We start from the raw sequence: 22,184 nt of genomic DNA, 5'->3' as shown, positions 1-22,184 counted from the left end.
TTTTTGGATGATTATCCAACTGTAAATTTAAGTTACTATAAAATTAACTTTTGTATAAAAGCAATATACTTCCCTGTCCTGGATTTCAGCACGGCTGTGATTACAGTAACTACGGCCTTGCGCCTACAGCTGAATCAGATTTGACTTCGTTTAAATTAGTCTGACATTAATGTATTCCATCTGAAATTGTAATTTGCTCAATGAACAAGATTTGAACAAAGCTATAATTTCCAATGTGTCTCAGTCGTCGATGACAAATTCAGTAGTCTGATAGAACAGCTGCACTTCTGCTCCATTTTTCTACTGTTGCACTCCAATTTCCAAGAGGCATAGTGAGGACGGATCTGTGCAGTTTAAGTACACAGGAAACAGACATGCAGGACGAGAGGTGGATGAATGAGTGCACATTGACTCTGTCCTTTAGGATGTGGTGTGGAACAGGCTCCGGACCGCGAGACGGATGATGCAGCGGTCGCTCTCGCGGTTATGATTTACAGCAGACTTGTGCTCATTTCTCACTGCACTCATCGACACAGCGGTGTAAGGAACGCTGCTCGACTAAAAGTAAGCTGCACTGTGACTTTGATCTCCCTCTGAACTCTGGGTAATCAAGCTTTCTCACATTTCCCTTCAAGTGCTCACAGGGAGAAAGACAGATTGCCACATTAGCATACAAGGCTAAGAAGACACCTGCAGCCGTAAAAAGGACATGCAGTGTTTTAGCCGGAGATAGAAAGAAGAAGAAGGAGCGAGCCGATAAGAGGAAGGACAGCTGAGATGTGTTCACACACATTTAAAAACATGAGCATCCTATGCTTATTACCATGGCCGGACAGGCCTTCTCGATTTATGTGGATTAAACGCTGTTCCTCTTGTCCTGGTTGTTATTGAGGAAGTGTTTCATCACTCTCTTTTGTAGAACCTTCAAATTTTCTTTTGGTCCACTGTCCGTTGACAACCAAATAAGAATGTATTGCCCGCATCCTCCCTTTTCTTTGACAAACACCAGTCCTGTGAGGCCTGGTTTATACTCGCCGCTTTCACACGAGCGTGAAGGTGCACGTGGCAAAAATGACATCATCGCGTGGCGGTGTGCACTGAATTGTTTGTAAGTTTGTGCGCGCGCCTTTGCTTCCGTAGATATGCACGACTGCGAGGTGTTTCTTGATGAGCAGGCACGTCTGTACCGGCGTCTTATCGGCACCTGGTTTGCACTTGTTTAAATTAATTGCCTGCATTTACAAAATGAGCCTATAATAGCTTCTTTTTTATTAAAAATGTTTAATAAAAATGTTCATGTTCAATTAGAAAATATTTAGATTTAATTAATTATATTTATTTATATTTATTTTGTTTTATATATACATTTGTTCTCATTTCCATATATTTTGTTTTACACAATAATCTTTTACACGATTCCTGGTGACGTGTAATAAAAAACAAACATCTCATGTGTGTAACTTACTATTTCTCATCGCTGCTTCCTGATGGGTTAGAGCAAAATTATGCAGTCGCTCCTGTCTTTTCAAAGAATAGTACAACCGGGAAGTTAGACACCTTGATCTTGTTTTTATTAAAATTTTCGAAACATTCTTAAAACTATATATATATTTGCTTTCCATGTAATTTTTTTTTTATTTTTTTTTTTATTTTTTACAATTAATTTAATTTATTTCTTGCATTTCAGGCCAGGTTCTCTTTTCTTTGTCTTTGTAATGTACTTTTCTTTGTACTTGGAGTCTCAGTCACCTCAAGCTGTTAAAAAAAAATTAAAGCTGAGTTTGTTAGCACAATTTTAGGAGTGAGGATTTTCTGGCTCTTGTGATTCATCCATCTCAGATTTTTTTTGTATATACGTGATGCTCCTTGAAAGGGCGCAACTTTTGCAAATTAGTAAAAAGTAATAAGCCTTGCTATGGTTGATCTAGAGGGCAGAATAAATCTGAGATACATCAAGAATAAATGATAAGACGCATAATTCAATACTTTTTTTAAGTTTATTTTTTAAATCATTTATTTATTTTTTATTTATTTATTTTTACATACATGGAGTATTACATTTATGTAATATTGTATACTAAAAGTCCATGTAAAAAGGAGCGGAATCATTATTTTATATATTTATTCAAGTTATTTTACATATATGTAATATTACATTTTAGTAATTTTGTATAAAACAATTAGCCTAAATGATATATTTTTAGAAACAGGATATCTGCACTCGGAAGTTTAGGCTTCCGTTAGTTGACCAAGCAGGCATGACTAATGGACAAAGCTGATAAGCTCAAATGACCGCATGTTGCCTGAAGTATCTGTTCTTATATTTTATCAGCATGGAATCCCATCACATTTTATACAGGGATACATTCACAAAATGATACGCAAATATAATCCAAGTCCCACAGTGATGCTCAGTTGTGAGTTGTGCCGGCCAGCTCTCCTCTGAGTGAGTGCTGGGCCACAGTTAATTAGGCATCTTTAATCACCTGAAGTCACTCTCTCTGACACCGTTTAACCCCCTGTAAATGGGTTATTATTACTTCTACAATCCCCTCTGTGGTTTCAGGCATTAAAGGGCTATTTTAGCTCTGCTAAGTGAAACCCTGTCGAAATGCACTAATAACGAAATACCAGCCTTCTCTGCCTGGACCATCATTTGCTTTGTGTTGAATTTCTAAAGACTTCTGTTTTATATAAACAATGCTCTTGTCTGCAAAAGATTAGACATTCAGGGCTTGAATATGTTTTAATTACATATGCTGCTATCTTTTATGATTGTGATATCACGGAGCTCTGCTCTTTACGTGAGGCAATCAGTGAGATTAAATTCACGATATAAGGAATACATTCTGTGTTTATTCGTCTATGAATGTAACCTATTTTTTTTTGTGGCTTTCAAATTAAGCTTGGCACGGCAATGGTATATGGATGGAAACATCTGCGCACAAGTGACCCCCGTGCCCTGTGTATGTGTTGAGCATAAGCCAGTTATCTGTTAATGTGTTGACTGCTTTATAGGGTCAGATCTGGTCTTGTCTTGTGTACCTTATCAAACAAACTCACAGTCACAGCTACAGCTTATCAGCAGAAGATGTTAAACGACTCAACATTCTCAGAAAACGCTCTGCTCTTTTAAAACAGGATGCTGTATTTCTCCCAAAAAGCTGGTAATGATAATAATCATCACACTACACAGAATACAGGTTTACTCACAGGTCTTATAATGACCTCTGTCAGAAAATGAACAAGCGTTTTCTCACAGGAAAATGGGCTTTTGATGTGAAATAGATATATCGTTTTTTTGGCTTTTGAGTGTAGCAATACCGCTTAGCCGACATGGTTTGAGCACTTGAAGCTCTCTGTCGTTATGCCAGTCCTTGGTTGTACATTCAATCTAGACATTCACTGCTCATATATTTTGTGCACTCATTCTGAACCACTATATACACTTCAGTTTGCTCATATTTTGTGAGTCCCAATGAACATTGACCTGTATGAATGTTGATGTCTTGCTTACAGAAAGCTATCGTGGCACAGAAGAATGTTCTGTAAAGGTGGTACAGAAAAACTATAGAAATAGGCTGCCAAAGTGCTCTAGCTCCAGAGCGTCACTCCAGCTTCCATGTTTGGTCAGTCCCTGCAATTTGTTCTGTACATGGAAGTAGAGAAGGACTACCATTCCATTCCTTAGCTCAGCGCGCATATAAAACAGAGTGATTCCATGCTGACTAGTGAGAAGTTTGTCTCTTACTCACCCTCATTTCACTAACACAGAAGGAGATATCTGGGTGAATCTCACAAGGAGGCTCATATTTTGCCACAAAATCATAAAAATAACAATAAAATAATAATCATTTTTTAATTAAAATAAAGGTAGTTTCATTTATTTACTTTTTTGCATTGGGACAATATATTCATGACAATTACATCAGGAGAAAAAAAAAATGGATGCACTTAAAAGTAGTTATCCAAAGCTTTGTGTATGGATCAGATGGAAATTTCAGTGAAAGTCACTCTGTGTGACTATTCATTTTTTGAAATGCATGTTATTGATCTATTGGTAATGATTCATCCATGCATGTTTCATAAAAAAAAAAAAAAAATATATATATATATATATATAATCAAAATGTTGTAACTTGATCTTCTGGTTCTGGTGATGTATCTTGGACTTCTCCAATCATTTAGTCCTCTTAACCCTGCTCCTTTCTTAGAATTAACTGCAAACTCGCATTCAGTTCTACCTATATCCAATCAGCAACTGATGGATAGAACCAAGTCACTGTCATTAATTTTTTTTCTGTTAATTTGTTTCACTCAATTGTACGCCACAATATGGAAGAAAATATATTTCGCTACTTTTCAGCGTGACTCTAATATAGTAAAAAAAAAGGGAAGACAAAGTCGTGCTTATTTAAATATGAATATATTCATTCATACATTTTACTCCACATACATAAATAAATATGATTTGTTGATAAGTTCAGTTATGTGTTTTGGGTCAGTTGTGTTGTCCTCACTGTAGACATTCGAAACTAGGCTACTTTTAGATACTGTGGTTTGTCTTATTCTTGTAGGCCATTGTGAGTGTGTCAGCCCCTCTCTTAAATAACTCGCAGCAATTATCATTTTTATTCTGCAGATGGTACGAACCACAAACTTGGCTTCTATATTTCTATGGCCAGTGAAAAAGAGTGGCATTCCAGACCGAAAAAAAAGCAAGCCGAATCAAATTTTGCCCCCAATCTTTCACGTTTTTTATTTCCATATTTGGAAATGTTTACCTCCTCATGACTTCTCAGTGCAGCAGGAAGAAGCACTATGAGTCATTTGAACAGCACAAGGGCCTGGCTGTAGGTCCTCCTCACTGAGGGCTTCTCTCTAGTCCATAGACACACGGGATGCTGTGAGTATCCTCTTCTCTTCTCTTCTCTTCTCTTCTCTTCTCTTCTCTTCTCTTCTCTTCTCTTCTCTTCTCTTCTCTTCTCTTCTCTTCTCTTCTCTTCTCTTCTCTTCTCTTCTCTTCTCTTCTCTTCTCTTCTCTTCTCTTCTCCTTTCTTCTCTTCTCCTTTCTTCTCTTCTCTTCTCTTCTCTTCTCTTCTCTTCTCTTCTCTTCTCTTCTCTTCTCTTCTCTTCTCTTCTCTTCTCTTCTCTTCTCTTCTCTTCTCTTCATTTAACCTCGTGGCACATTGCTCTACCCTTGCAGATGCGCTCTTCACAGCGGAAGTATATCTTAAAACAAGCAGTTGAGGCTGTTGTTTATGGCCTTCATTTTCTTGGGTGTATTTGTCGGTTGAAGCCACCTCACTCTTTCCTAGAGTTTTTTTTTGTGGGTCATTTTTGAATTATCTGTATATTTGGTCATATACAAATGTACAGTTCATTTAAAGTACTTTGCACAACATGGTTTTATTGATTGGGTTTTATTGGGTTTTGTGCTCTCTACTGTGCTCTGAGATAGCTTTGCATTTTATATGGTTTTGTGACTCTTGTCTTTGTTTGGTAATATTTGCTGATGAGATTTGTGGAATGTGTTACTCATGGTGTGAAGAACTACTGTCAAGTATGTTGAGCTATACTTCCTTTAAAGGGAAACTTTAAAAGCTCAAATACAGGGTTGCGGGACATTTTATTTACATTAAGAAGGAATGCATTTGTACAGGCAGGGCGTTTCTCCAACCGCATATATAGGCCACTTTTCTATAGAAGTCTCAAACTCAAACTTCCCAGGGACCATTAGCCACCATATAATCTCATCCGGATGACATTATATGTCATCCATACAATAAATACTATTGTTTTTACTACCATGAAGTTTAACTAAGTACAGTTATTACACACAGACATAGCTTGACATAGTTGAACGTCTCATCTCCCTCATGCCTAGCATACTGCTCTGCATGTTTAGTGAAGTAATGACGCATGAGATTGTAATTCCTTCCTTTTTTCCTGCATTTTTCTCTTGAACATTAAGCAGGTATCAGTCCCATTAAAGGATTAGTTCACTTTCAGATGAAAATTAGCCCATGATTTACTCACCCTCAAGCCATCCTAGGTGTATATGAATTTTGTCTTTCAGACGAATACAATCAGAGTTATATTAAAAAAAATATCCTGGCTCTTCCAAGTTTTATAATGGCAGTGGATTGTTCATCTTAAAACAACTTAATATGGTGGTGTCTTGGATGTTATCCTGAGCTAACATATATTAATAAAAAACACCCATACTTTATTCTAGTTGGAGCTAAAAAAAAAAAAGTTTCAAAAGGTACAAAAATGTACCTTCAACATCTAAACCTAAACCGTTGTACCTTCATAAGCCGTTTTGGGTACATAATTGTACCGTAAAGATCTATTGTGGACCTTTAAAGGTAGTTATATATGTTGTATCCGCACAGTATTTTTTTTTCTCACAGTTGTTTACTAATTAACCTTATTCTAAAGTGTTACCATCATCTTGTATGGAGCTGTCTGGCTGGAGTTTTTTTATTTTTACCCTTTTTTCTCTTGATTGTTAGAAAGAGAGGTTAAAAAGAGGTGTCAATTCCTGGAAGTTGCATGGGTTTGGATCAATTTCCATTTATATCTTTGTTTGGTTAAGGTATTTGTGAATACAAATGAAGCATAGCTCACTTTCACCACATTTGGAGCCTAACCAGTTAATTAGTAACCTTAAGCCTTAACCCAGGGGTGTCCAAACTCGCTCCTGGAGGGTCACTCTGTCCTGCAGAGTGTTGCTGTAACTTGCCTCAACTTGCCTGAGTTCGCCGGAAGGGCTGTTGCTTTTGCGTGGTTTGTGCTTGCTGTTTAATAATCATTTGAAACTTTACAAACTGGCAGCTCCAGTAGTGAAAAGATTTATCTTGAACTCTGTCATGGAAACTAGCATGTGTAAACTTTAATTAAACAATTTTATAATCAATTGAAAAGGAATTAATACCTGTATGATGTTATGCTGTTAGCCACATTGGACCAGTGGTTTGGAAATGGATGGATGGATGATTCACCCGCCATCTTCTCGCGAGACAAAGGAATTCATTCAATGTGACCGTCACGCATTTTGGGTATTCTCTAGCCATTGAGTGTATCTGTTGCACACTCGTTATTGTGATGCATTATGGGATTGAATGAGTGCACTCGATTGGGTTGACTGGTTTCGAATACCACTACAAATTGCTGTCCCTTCAAATAGTGCCCTATTTAACGGTATAGGGGGATATTTTGTTTAGATACTTCCTAGCTTTTTACACCTTCACATTCCACTGGTACCACACCACAGCTGTGGCAGCGAAAGGTAGACCTTAATGGGATTTTCCATAGCCGTGAGGTGCGATATACTCGACTTTAATGATAGAACGGTGTGATAATCTCATTACTTTCCGCTCAACAGTACTGAAGGGTCTTCATATCTAGTGCTGGTTGGCTTCAGGCAGAGTTGTCTTGTCTAAATTCAGTTTGGAGCCAGTGCAAGCAGCAGCTGGAGCACTTGGCGTCAGTCAAAACATTTTATTATTCACAAATCATTGCTTTGTTTAACCTCAACTACCAAAGTCTTTCTTAACTTTTGTTTTATTCATTCATGCCCTGAAATGTGTGGTGACTCATCTTGTTAGCTGATGGTTAACACTTGATTTTTCTTTTTTTAATTAGTGTGAGGGCAATAACAAGTGTTCCCATTAAACGGCATGTTGGATTGCTAACCTTCCTTTTAAAAGGCAGACAGGGAATTTGTTTTAAAAGAAGAGCGGAACTTCCCTCGTAATGAATGGTCTTGTTGTTTTGTTCTTATTTTACAAGAGATTTGTAATATTTATTTATTATCAGAAATGCCATGTATTAGATTGCAAATCATGCACTGGTGGAAGTGCTTTGAGGTCATAACATAGTATTGTACTAGGAACCTCGCAAAACTAAGTCTTTATTAATCAGTAATATGCCCCATAATCATGATTTGAGTTAAAATATATATTTTTTCTGTTTTACTGCCACTGTTTAATTGGAAACTGCATTGAATTGTATGTATAGGTATGCTTTTTTTAAACGTAAAGGAATTTTACAATTCGATTCATAAGCTTGGGATTCAATCCCGATCTCGATTCAGTTGCGAGTTATAAAGTCAGAATTGTGGGATATAAACTCGCAATTGTAAGAAAATGTCAGAAAATTGAGCTGACTCTCTGTGAGCAATTCTGACTTCTTTTATCAGAATTATTAGATATAAAGTCAGAATTGTGGGATGTCAACACAATTACGAGCAAAAAAACCCCTGAATTGCAAGATGCAAACTTGCGATGGTGATTGTCTCACCATCGCAAGTTTGCATCTCACAATTCAGACTTTTTAAGTTAGAATTGTAAGAGCAAAAGTCGCAATTTTCTTTATTTTCTAGAGCATCGGTTTTCAATATGTGAGGCGCGCCTCCCCTGGGGGGCGCCAAAGAGCCACAGGGGAGGTGCGACATGCGAAGAAAAAATAACTCTGTATGCAGCTCTATTAATATCGCAGGGCTTAAAGTATTCCGGCAACGCATGCGATACATGTTTGTATATGATCACGCTCTTATTCACGCAAATGCTTTTAAACCATTCATTGGCGACAAGACGAAAAGAGAACGCGCTGTCAGTGAATGTCCTCCTGACACTCACACACACACACAGAAAGTAGCGCGCCAGTATCAAGTTCTCTTTCGCGCTTGAACGAAGAATAACCCACACATGTATGCCAAAATGTCAGTTTTGTCGAGTATCCTCACAAGAACAGTCTTAAATGAGTTAAATAAAATCTTAAATAGAAGTAAAGACTGGTGAGAGAATCAGATGCGGCAGATCTTAAAGTGACAACGGCACTCATTCTCTCTGTCAGTAAAGTTAACCAAAGAACAATGGGAACAGAGAAAATTACTCACTGCTCTTTACTAAAGAAGGCTTGTAGCTTTAATAACGATTAATCTATATTTAATTTATAATTTATGCAGTGCGAACTGTTTTATAACTTCATTCAATTTCTGTATATTTCATACCTGTTAGACAGGAAAGGTAGCCTACAGGGAAATATGACATTTATTATGGGTTTAAGTGAGGATTGTTTTAAGTTAACTTAAATTAAAAGTTGTTATATTTTTTGAAGCCTAATAAATGTTTAAAATTTTGGGGAAAATCGTATTTATGAAGACATCAGTAGCTATATTAATGTCAGTGATAATGGCCTTTATTCATAAAAAGGTGCCATAAAAAAATTCAGACTCAGGACTTTAGCCCCTGATATCGGTAATTGTGTGTAAAGCGTGTATTAGCTTTAAAATGCATCGTTTCCTTGTCCCAAGTCAACAAAAGTCAGCATTAAGGGATGAGACAGGACCCATCAAAAAACGTAGGAAATATGATCCTGAGTAGTCGGGGTCCGAGGCTGCACCTCTGCCGCAGTGTGTGATCTGCAAGGAGGTGCTAGCAAATGATTGCATGAGACCATGCAAACTTTGGCGTCACATTGAAACTAAGCACACAAATTTAGTGAACAAGCCAGTTGAGTTTTTTGAGAGGAAACCTGATGATTTGCAGTCATAAAAAAGCATAATACAGTTGTTTGGCACTATTAACATAAAGTAGACAGAAGCATCTTATCGTGTCACATATAGCGAAGGCAGGCAAACCCCATAACATTGGCGAAACATTGCTACTCGTTGCATTACACATGTTAAGCATCAAGCATGTTTTGTTGACTTGTGGTTAAGCTTACTGATGTTCAGTGATTTTAAAAGTACCTTAATTAGGCCTGCATAAAGTTGGAAATGATTTGCTGTTGCAAAGAATAGTTTATGAATGCACTTTTTAAAAAGTTGTGGAAATAAAATGTCGTCAAATACAATATTAAGAAATATTTACATTTTGTCAGTTTTTATTGAAACTCACCATTTCCTGCCTGGAACACACAAAAGATGGCATTTACTGCAGAGGCGTGTGTGGGTTAGGGCAGGCAGGCGGAATTTTGTGGAAGGGGGGGCTCGGCTGTCCTAACCCACTGTAAGGGGAGGCTCACATTCACCCAATTTGAAAACCCCTGTTCTAGAGAGAATGAGTATGAGAAGAGTTTCAATTGCATTGGCAGGCCTGCTTTAAAACCATACTTTTCCTTACAAGCTGAATTCCAGTGTTTTCATAGTACATGCAATACACTTAAAAATTGAGCACACACATTACATACATAGCTATAGGGCCATGGCAATGATACATTCTTGTTCACTACATCTGAATGTTTATGTCTAACCACCTTGCAAGACGATTAAAAGAAATGTGCAAATGTGTTAAAAGAGCAACCGTGTCACAGGCCCATCAGATTTGATTTTTTTTAATGACTGATTGCTGTGGAGCTATAAGGGCTACATTTAGGTTATTTATTTATTTATTTATTTATTTTTTATTTTACAGCTAATAATTGTAATTGTTTTTTTTAAACAGTGGTAATTTTTATTTTATTTTTATTATTTTATTTTATTAACATTTACATTGAACTCCTTTTGCCACAGAGCTTTAGTTTTTGCCTACAATGCATGGTTACATAGTTAAATTACGATAGCATATGGCCTCTTATGGCCTATTTACTTTTACTGTATTATTTCTAATCAAACAGCTCATGTGGATTTTTGACTTTTTAAAATATTTAATACATACTTTATGGGACTATGCAGAAAGCAAAAGTACATAATCATAGAGCCCAATAGCACTTTTTAATCTGACGCAGAGCCACGCGGTCTTTAGGTCAGATTAAAAGTGCCAATATCTAACAGTCATCATTATCGCCCCTCGCTGCAAAGGCGCAGTTTTGTGATCTGCCAAAAAAGGCATTATCCTCCACCCCTGCGGGGCTCAGCCTCAGCCCTGTTCCTTTGGTATCAGAGGTCATTGGCAGATTAATTTCTTCTGACGCACAGGCTGTATGTTAATGGAGCCCGGCTCAAAAGGTTGCATGTGCCAGACTAAAAGATGCCATTTCACTAGTCCTGCTATTTTGTTATGAGGCTTGTTGGCTTAAAAACAGAGCAACCCAAAAGCCTAGATCATAACCCCAGAGGAGAGGTAGATCTTGGCCTGTTAAATGATAGCTTGCTGAGAGACGCAACCAGAGTAGCTTTAATATTTGTTTCTGCACCAGCACTGTGCCAGCCATTCCTGTGCCTCATTGGTTTTAGGATGGATCAGCGAGATGGACCCATTTCTGGAAAACATTTTCAGGCTTAAATCACAAATATGGAGCTTTTTAGAGCTGAACAAAGTGGCAAATTCACTGCTTTGGTTGTAGCTGTGGAAAAATGTGAACCAACCATTTACATATGTGTGAAAATGAGTCCCATGGCTTTTTAAGAGCTAAAACTGATCACGTCAGCTCTAAATAAACTTGAAAATTATATTTGATAGAAATAACCCCTGACAATCAATTTTTGAAATAATTCATAAATTTTTAAAATGTTATTCTAGATTAGAAATACTATTATTTTTACTATTTTTATTTTAGGAAATCGTACTTTTTTTCATAACCTTAACCAATATTCAGTCATGCGCATTCTGTAATGAAGTTACATTACAGGTTTCAAGGTCATCAAATGTTGTTTTGGGTTTCTTTATTTTATCCTGTGTTGATCTGTTCTGCTGATCTGTTGATCGGTTTTTATACTGTATAGGGCCCTGTTTACACCTGGTATTACGATGCATTTTGGTCGGTCAGATCACAAGTGAACGATGCTAAATACAGGTGTACACAGGGTCTAAAACATTTTGAGCTTGTCCACTTTTGACCACTTCCATAGCTGAAAACGCATTTCGACCGGATTGCTTTCATAGTGTAAACGCTCATGTGGTCGAAAGCGTTCGAACAGCCATAAAAGACCACAGCTCTCCACCTACTGCCTTAATGCGTAAATATTATGGGAAGAACGCTAGCCAGATGGGATTTACACTTTGTCGGCATTAAGACCAATGTCCCCTCTAATGTTCCCTTTCTTGCTGAGCGAAAATTTTCTCTATTGGGCGAACATTTTTCACCACCTGAGCAAAAACATTCTTTATACCAGACCTGTACAGCGTATGTAAACACACACACACACAAAAAATGGTTTCATCATGCAGCCATTTCTATGTTATTTGACCCTTAATGTAATTTAGTGGTAGTAAATCATATTTTTGAAAACAAGCAGTTAATTAAGAAGTCACTAAATGAAGCGTTACCTGAGAATTTTGTAGGCTACCAGATTCGAGTACCAGTCATTATTTATCATTTAAAATCATTTACAAAATCTCCTGCAGGACAGTTCAATTCTGTAGTTATATAATATAGTATGAAAAAAATAATGATTTCATGATTGTTTATTGCTTATGAATTTCCAATATTTTCTTTATCAGGGGTTTTCAAACTTTTTAATGGCAAGGAGCCCTAAACAATCCCCTTGTGAGATCAATTCTGTATTAGGCTTAAAATACACTCACCTAAAGGATTATTACAACCCCAAATCAGAAAAAGTTGGGACATTTTGTAAAATGCAATAAAATCAAGAATCTGCGATTTGTTAATTATATTTAAACTTTTTTTAACTGACAAAAGTATAAAGAAAAGTTTTCCAATGTTTTTACTGACCAACATACTTGTATTTTGTAAATATGAACAAATTTAGATTTTGTTGGCTGCAACATACCCCAAAAAAAGTTGGGACAGAGGCATGTTTACCACCGTGTCACATCACCTTTCCTTTTAATTACACTTTTTAATCATTTGGGAGTTGAGGATACTAATTGTTGGAGTTTTGCTAGTGGAATATTTGTCCAATCTTGTCTGATACAAGACAGCCTCTCAACAGTCTGTGGTCATCGTTGGGTGATTCTCCTTTTCATGATGAGTCATACATTTTCCATAAGAGACATATCTGGACTGCAGTAAGGCAGGCACATCCTTTCTATGGTGCAGAGTGTCTATAAACCACTCAGTTTTAACATGTGCAGAATGAGGCCTGGCATTGTCTTGTTTCCCAGGAAAGATGTCATCTTGATGGCAGTTTATGTCTCTCTACAATCCAAATACATGTCTCCATGTCAATGGTACCTTCACAATAATGCAAGTTACCCATACCGTTTGCAATGATGCACCTCAATACCAGCAGAGATGTTTTCTTTTGCACCTGTCGCTGGTGAAAGTCTGGTTGGTCCCTTTCGTCTTTGGGACTGAAAACTCGATGTCCATTTTTTTCCAAAAACAAGCTAAAACATCTCATCTGACCGCGGCACACATTCCCACTGTCTTCTAGACCATTTGAGATGAGCTCAGGCCCAGAGAACTCGCCGGCATCTCCATATAGAACTGATGTAGAGCTTTCTCCTTGCGTAACAGAGATTCAAGTGGCATTTCTTGATGCAGCGTCAGACTGTGTTCAGTGAAAACAGTTTTCCAAATTACTCCTGAGCACATGTGGCTGTATTTAACAGAGTAACATGATGGTATCTTGTGCAATGCCATCTGATGGGTCAACGGAGGTCTCCTGCCTTGCCCAACACAGACTGAGATTTCTCTGGATTCCCTGATTCTTGTGACAACATTATGTATAGAAGATGATGAAAGACATAAATTCTTTGCAATCATGCATTGGGAAATGTGATTTTTTAATTGTTTGACAATTCTCTCATGATATTTGGCACAAAGTGATGAGCCATGACCCATCTTTGCTTAAAAAGACTGAGAAGCACTTTTACACCCAAAAACGATACCCCAAATATTACCAATTCACCTGCTCATTGTGGACTGTTTCAAAAGAATTGGATAATCTAATTTGGATAATCTTTTCACTTTTATTTTGTCTCTGTCCCAACTTTTTTGGGGTGTGATGCAGCCATCAAAATCAAAATTTGTTCATATTTACAAAATACAATTATGTTGGTCAGTGAAAACATTGGAAAACTTTTCTTTGTACTTTTGTCAGTTAAAAAACGTTTAAATATAATTAACAAATCACAGATTCTTGATTTTTATTGCATTTTACAAAATGTCCCAACTTTATCTGATTTGGGGTTGTAGGAACACCATACTAATACTGTGTTTTACCCCCTTTCGCCTTCAGAACTGCCTTAATTCTATGTGGCATTGATTCAACAAGGTGCTGAAAGCATTCTTTAGAAATGTTGGCCCATATTGATAGGATAGCATCTTGCAGTTGAAGGAGATTTGTGGGATGCACATCCAGGGCACGAAGCTCCCGTTACAGCACATCCCAAAGATGCTCTGTTGGGTTGAGATCTGGTGACTGTGGGGGCCATTTTAGTACAGTGAACTCCTTGTCATGTTCAAGAAACCAATTTGAAATGATTCAAGCTTTGTGACATGGTGCATTATCCTGCTGGAAGTAGCCATCAGAGGATGGGTACATGATGGCCATAAAGGGATGGACATGGTCAGAAACAATGCTCAGGTAGGCTGTGGCATTTAAACGATGCCCAATTGGCACTAAGGGGCCTAAAGTGTGCCAAGAAAACATCTCCCACACCATTACACCATCACCACCAGCCTGCACAGTGGTAACAAGGCATGATGGATCCATGTTCTCATTCTGTTTACACCAAATTCTGACTCTACTATCTGAATGTCTCAACAGAAATCGAGACTCATCAGACCAGGCAACATTTTTCCAGTCTTCAACTGTCCAATTTTGGTGAGCTCTTGCAAATTGTAGCCTCTTTTTCCTATTTGTAGTGGAGATGAGTGGTACCCGGTGGGGTCTTCTGCTGTTGTAGCCCATCCGCCTCAAGGTTGTGCGTGTTGTGGCTTCACAAATGCTTTGCTGCATACCTCGGTTGTAACGAGTGGTTATTTCAGTCAAAGTTGCTCTTCTATCAGCTTGAATCAGTCGGCCGTTCTCCTCGGACCTCTAGCATCAACAAGGCATTTTCGCCCACATGACTGCCGCATACTGGATGTTTTCCCTTTTCACACCATTCTTTGTAAACCCTAGAAATGGTTGTGCGTGAAAATCCCAGTAAGTGAGCAGATTGTGAAATACTCAGACCGGCCCGTCTGGCACCAACAACCATGCCACGCTCAAAATTGCTTAAATCACCTTTCTTTCCCATTCTGACATTCAGTTTGGAATTCAGGAGATTGTCCTGACCATGACCACACCCCTTAATGCATTGAAGCAACTGCCATGTGATTGGTTGATTAGATAATTGCATCAATGATAAATTGAACAGGTGTTCCTAATAATCCTTTAGGTGAGTGTATAATAAAATATAGGCCTAATAAAATATAATAAATATAATATTGTATTTATTTATTGTAAGAATTTAACTAATTGAAGTACTTAAAGTGATATATATATATATATATATATATATATATATATATATATATATATTAGTTTGAATGCTTCAATTGTTTTAATATTATATTATTATAATATGACAACATGAATGGAAATAGGAGCAGGCTTCACTCAATGATTAAACTTAATAGTTTAAGAATGCTGGCCTGATGATTAGAATATATGAACAGGAAAGAGGCCGCACTATGCATACATTGTTTTATATGCACAAACGCATTTCGCCGCGTGCCTTCTTCAGTGTGTCGCACACTGAAGAAGGCACGCGCCGAAACGCGCTTGTGCAAATAAAACAATTTTTATCACCATTTTCTCACCATTCACCGCTTCTTACTCTATAGAGGTTGACCAGAGCACTGCAATTATTTCTCAAAATCAAATGGATTTCACCACACATTTCACGTCTGTCTTCTGCGCGGCATTTTTTATTCTTTCTGCGCGGCCGGGCACGCGCGCAGCTTAGAGGGAACATTGATTAAGACCCAAGTTTTGTTTAAGGAAGAAAAACATACCAAACACAATGTTCTCTCACCATTCCTGATTTATAACACACACTCATCGCATTCGGCGTGGTCTTGAGCAGCTATCAGAGCAGAAATGAAACCTGCTGCTCTCCGTGTGTTTTCCTTCGTCTCTGTGCGCATTCACATGCAAATTGCGCAAGCCAATTTGTCCATTAGATCACAATCTGGCTTACCCAGATTTACCCACCCATAGACACTTCCCTTTGAATAAATCAGGCCAGAAGTGGTTGAAAGTGGGAAAAAAGAGACAGATTAAAACACCAAGTGTAAACAGGAATGTGTCTCATCTGTGATATGATCAACCAAAACACATCCTAATACCAGGTGTAAAAGTTTCAGTTTAATGTTCAAAAATGTAATATAAATTAAGGTTCACAGGTTTAGTGTCTGCTATCACTCTCTAATTGCAAAGATAACATTGGGTTCCAAAAAGATAATTTAAATTTAAAAACATGATTTGAAAAACCTCTTAAAGTTATTCAATAGAGGAGCAAAGTGTTCTGAGGTCTATAGAGAATAAAATGACCCTTTTGATTTGCCATTGCTGGAATTTTAAACCAATTCTCCTTCCGTTTTTGACTTTCCATTGAATTTGGAAGAGGTCTGTCTCAAACATAGGGAAGGAAAAGCCTGGAAAGGGTGTTTTGACTTATAAGATATAGGAAATACATTTGATGGAGTCATGCTAAGTTAAAACTTTTGGAAATACTTAAAATACTTTTCCGTCTTTAAATAACAACTACACAGGAACAAATGAGTTATGCACTATTAATACTATAGTAAATATAATAACTAACAAGAAACTTAGATTAATGAATTGTTATAGCTCTCAGTTGAATGCAGTTGTTCACAATTAGATAATCAGTAACTTCTATTTTTTCTTACCTCCCAAAGGACTAAAAACTATACAGGTTCATAATTAATGTGAATAATGCATAATGTGTAATTAATTCTGAAGTGAAGATCATGGTGACCCCTACTAATGACTGAAATATTACCAAATCCTTCAGAAGGGATTATACGTGGATTAGTATTCTTAAATGGAAAAACATGATAACTTCTTAATAGTGACGGAAGTCATTGCAACCATTTGAGATTTTTGTAAGGTTTTGTGCAGCAATTCCTTCTGATCACCAAAGCAGCATATTAGAATGATTTCTGGAGGATCATGTTACACTGAAGACTGGAGTAATGATGCTGAAAATTCAGCTTTGCCATCACAGGAGGAATTAAATATATTTTAAAAGATATTCAAATAGAAAACAGGTCTTTTAAATTGTTGTAATATTTCACAATATTACTGATTTTAGGGTATTTTTTCAGCCTTGGTGAGCATAAAAGAATTCTTTCAAAAATATAAAATCTTAGAGACCTCAAACTTTTGAACATAAGTGTGTGTATCATCTTAATATAGTTTGGTTAATGACATGGCGCATTCATTTGTTCAAAAATAAATTAAATATGCCATTCTTACACTAGCATTTAAAAAAAAATCTTTTTTATCGTGGACACGCTGGATTGTGGGAATTTTCAATGAGAGATGGTTATTAAATGAGCACTTCACAAACGAAAAGATACTTCATCTCATTTGATTCGATTTGTTTTCTCTGGAACTTGGTGGACTCAAACCAATCGTTTGTCCTGCTGCATGATATTTGTCGGAAAGTTATATTGCCGAGAAGTACACACACCTGCTGTGCACTCTTACCACAAGAGGATGCAAAGAATGTAGTTTGTGTTTGGCACTGTCTCTTCTGGGGACAAGAATGCAGCTCGGCTTCCTGGCTGGAGCAGACAGGCCCTCTCTCTGACCACAGTTGCCTCTGCACTGTGAACGTGTTCCCCAGCTCACGTGGCTCACAGTCGGGATTAATTGCCACTGAGCCCTCTATGATCCAGGAATGCAATTACCTACTGACCCAAATCATCTACTTGGCAGGAAGTCTTTATCCCTCACACCGTGCTGCCAACACCTGCCAGTAGACGCTTCTCTTTCCCCTCTCTCTTTTTATTTTTTTTCTCTCTCCCCCTCCCTGCGTCATCCAGCTGATGTCTGGCAAAGGACGCTCTCGTCAAAAGCAGCTGTTATTTTCAAAGCAACATCAGTGTTCTTGGAATATGTGAATGTCATAGAGTCGTACTAAAGCAGTAATATATTAGACTCCATGTTTTATAATGATTTTACCACAGGATTTTACTGTGGTAAAATTATGGGTTTGATAAAACACGCCAGTGTTTAAAAACTAATACATTTAAAAAATACATTTATAATTAATAATTTTAAGAATATTCTTGCACATGCACTCATCTGCCACTTTATTAGGTACACCTAGCTAGTACTGGGTTGGGCCTCCTTTTGCCTTCAGAACTGCCTTAATTCTTTTGTGGCATAGATTCAACAAGTGCTGGAAACATTCCTCAGAGATTTTGGTCCATATTGACATGATGGCATCACACATTTGCTGGAGATTTGTCGGCTGCGAATCTCCCATTCCACCACATCCCAACGTTGCTCTATTGGATTGAGATCTGGTGACTCTATAAGTCATTTGAGTAAAGTGAACTTGTTGTCATGTCTAAGAAACCAATTTGAGATGAGGGTCGGTAAAGTCCCACCAAAGCTGCATTTATTCGATCACAAAAAAAGTGAAAAGAAGCATAAATATTGTGAAATGCTACAATTTAAAACAGCAAAGCTGAATTGTCAACACTCATTACTCCAGTCTTCAGTTTCACATGATCCTTGAGAAATCATTTTGTAACGCTGATTTGGTGCTCTTCAGGATTATCTGAGGAAAATAAACTGAAATAGAAAAAACAACACAATTTTTTTGCAAGAATGTAAAATTCTTTAGTCACTTTTGATCAATTGAACCCATCCTTGTTGAATAATAGTACTCTTTTCTTTACCAAAAAATCTTTCTGACCCGAGAGAGAGACACACACACACACACACACACACACAAACATAATATATAACCAATTATTTTATTATCATAGATTATATGTGGTCAAAGGTATGCATTCGAACATGGACAAATCAGACTTTAGAGTCAATAAATTTCGTACACAGAAATGAATTCCAATGAAATTGTGAGTCATCAGTCATCAATAAACATTTAGAAGTTTTTGGCTGCATTGACCTAAGCAGGGTTTACCATATGCTTCTGGGCTTCTTTTGTAGTCTCTGTGGAAAAGGATTCACAAGTTTGAGGTTTGTTCTCTGAGCTTAATAATCTGATTTGTTCGATCTCATAGCTTCTGATCCTCGGTTACACTCATCAGAACTTTTTGTCTCTAAACTATTTGGATCATTTGGAGTCAAATGCAAGCGCCGGCTCTGAGTTAGTGAGAATTGGCAGTCGCTATTATTTTGTTTTACTTTCCTGGACCTTTCTTTGACTGCGTCAGCGGTCCTCATCTATAACCTCTGTAATGATTTCATATAGGAGAGTGGGAGTGGGAGTTTTCATTCAATAGATGTTCTCAAGCCGTTCCCTTTGGCTAGAATCCTAGTTGTATTATCAGCGATGGCAAACAACAGTCCTTTAGTTCCTTTAATGTTAATGAATGAACTAAAACAAGAAATGTCTACTTTATGTGCCCCACTCTCATCTTATATAGATCAAAGGCTAGAAAATTACCAAAAAAGCCATTCACTCGTGTTCAGTCACTGCTGCTATTTTCAAATCATTATATTGCATTAAGATCCGTACTGTGAGTTAGAGCTCATTTAGTCTAATGGAGATTTATTTTGCTGAACAGTAAACTCTGATGTGTTTTTATTGTCATGGAATTACTGTTGTGTCTCTATGCCTTATTAATAAATAAAATAAATATTAAATTTTAGAACATTTAAAGATAAATAATGAATAAATTAAAGGATGACAATTACAGTACAAATACCACATTGTTATACTATAATTGTACTGTGCTTCACATTTTAAATAGCTTTTAATATTTTACCCCAAAATGAACATTGTGCCATCATTTACTCATGCTAATTTTATTCCAAACCCATATGACTTTCTTTCTTTCGTGAAAAGAAAAGATTGATAGAATGTCCACACTTCTTCAAAACAATGAAAGTAAATGGAGACTAACATCTGTTCAAACTTAAAAAGCACACTGAAAAGTATTCTTTATATTTCGAGCCCTCTAAAGCCATACAATAACTGTGTAAAATTGAAGTGAAATTTAAGAAATATAAATTTAAGTGTGACACATTTCCATGCACCGATATGTCCAAGTGCAAATGAGAGGTACAGCAGAGGGGGAGAATATCAGCGAATAACAGCTTACATTTTTTGGTCTATTCGTCATCCAATTCTTTCAATAACTTCAGAAGATTTTGAAAAAAAAAATGCATGAATTGAATGAACCCTTTTCATGTGCGGGCAGACCTTGGTCACCATTCCCTGTCATTGTATGTGTTCATTTTCGGGTGAACTGTCCCTTTAATGTATGATGTTGAAATTTCATCATCTGTATTCAAAAACTTCATGGACTCTTAGCTTTGTTTGCATGTTTATGTAATCTGTTTCTAATTTTTGAGCTTGGTCATATACTGAAATGAGTCCGAGATCTGGTACCCCAGAGAAAGTGTGGGAAAGGTAAGTAAAATATTTCCACTGTAGTCCCCCTCACCAAACATGGGCAGAAATAGAAGACTGTATTACCGGCTATATTAGGGGCCATGGCTGTTTTGTGCCATTATAAGCCTAAACCCTGACAAACAGGATTAAGCACACCAAAAATACAAATTCTCATGGATAGAGTTTTATATTTTCAAAGAACTCCTAACTGACGCTTCATTGGATAGATTGGGATGATCTGAGGTATTCCAGCGAGAGCTAAGAAGGATCATGCTGAATCCAAAGAGCTCAGCAGTAAAAGCCTTTTTTCCTAGGGTGCTTGTCTGCTCTGTTCCAAATTTTTGGCTAGAAAGAGATGGGAGAGCGTGAGATTACAGCTGTCCTGCAGCTCTGCATGGATGCTGTTTGGGGCCAGGGCTTCCTAGATCACTGCCCTTGAAACTATACATAGAAATATCCAGCCAAGGTCTCAAAGCTGGTCAATTGCTCATTGTGGTTTGAGTTATATCATCGTCCTATTTAGGATAATGGAAACAAGAGAGGGAATGAAAACAAACTAGAAAAGGTCAAAGAAAAGGTTTAATGCATTGTCCTGCAGCATTAGTGCGCTAAGGGCTTAAAAAAGGGCTGAAAGCGCAGACATGCCATTAAACGGAGAATTGTGCTGGGTGGGTTTGAGTGAAATTTATTTGTTGAGTATAGCAGCTAAAAGGATAAAAGCCTGGTTTATACTCCACACATGTGCATTTGTTTTGCTTGTTGCAAAAACATTGATGACTCATGATGGCTTTGGGTCGTGTTTTACTCAGTCATTCTCTTTAAGAGTCTGACCTGTGGGAAACAGTCACATGTCCCATGTTCCAAAACAGTGGCATCCCTCACTCACAGCTGTGTGGATCTGGATCTTTTTGGGCTGCTGGGCAAGCTGGAATGTTAAGGTCAAAAGATGTTAACATAATCAGCTTTAAATAATACCGTCTTTACACTTCAATGGCACCACAGAAGCTACTTCCGAACGAAAAGGTGAATTATGGACAGCTTAATGTTGCACAGAGGCACTGTATTTTATGGAGAAAACAAAACAAACAAAAAAACTTCTACATCTTGTCCGATGTCTGTCAATCAATGTGTACATACACAGCTATGAAAACAAATATAGTAGGCCTAATTGGTTCTGTGCAAGCCATCTAAAACCATGCTTATGAGTTTTGTTTAAAGCACGCCGCTTACTGTAAAGCATTGTCATGTTTTGGACAAATGCACCTTCCCCACTGCAGTCAGTCTGACCTCTCTCTGCTATCTTTCAAATGCGTCTTGTCAATAAAAATGTTGTCAAGTTAAGTCATGGTGGTTTTCCGATGACCCGATTAGTCGATATTGAAATTCACTGCCGACTTTTTCCATTATCGATTGCATCATTAAGTTGCATGCCTAGTTTATTTATTTATTAGTTAAAAATATGTATGTAATAAATGAGAAAAATCTAAAACTAGACTAAAATGACTCAGTTGTAGTATTACTAGCTGATAGTGACCATCTAAAATACCAAATTCATGAAACTAGCTACATTATAATAGAATTATAATAACTATTCTATTTTAATATATTTTAAAATGTAATTTATTTCTGTGATGACAAAATTTTCAGCAGCCATTACTACAGTCGACTGTGTCATTATATTTCAATAACTATTTTAATATGCTGATTTGGTGCCCC

At 37.2% G+C, this 22,184-nt stretch overlaps 1 protein-coding gene across 4 annotated transcripts in view; it reads left to right on the top strand.

Annotated features, from left to right (window-relative positions):
- Positions 1-22,184, top strand: part of lpp (LIM domain containing preferred translocation partner in lipoma) — a 258,449-nt gene that overhangs the window by 41,563 nt on the left and 194,702 nt on the right. The window contains exon 1 of one of the 4 annotated variants that reach the window (XM_077198835.1): positions 4,844-4,906. The exons of the other annotated variants lie outside the window; for them this stretch is intronic. The gene's annotated coding sequence lies outside the window, so the exon portion shown is untranslated. Of the gene's footprint in view, positions 1-4,843; positions 4,907-22,184 lie in introns of those variants that run through there. 4 annotated transcript variants of the gene reach the window in all.

Source organism: Siphateles boraxobius, unplaced genomic scaffold (genome assembly GCF_051911475.1).
Source record: "Siphateles boraxobius isolate OS27281-9 unplaced genomic scaffold, OSU_SipBor_1 41, whole genome shotgun sequence".
NCBI lineage: Eukaryota > Metazoa > Chordata > Actinopteri > Cypriniformes > Leuciscidae > Siphateles > Siphateles boraxobius.
This window is presented reverse-complemented; position numbering and strand designations above follow the sequence as displayed.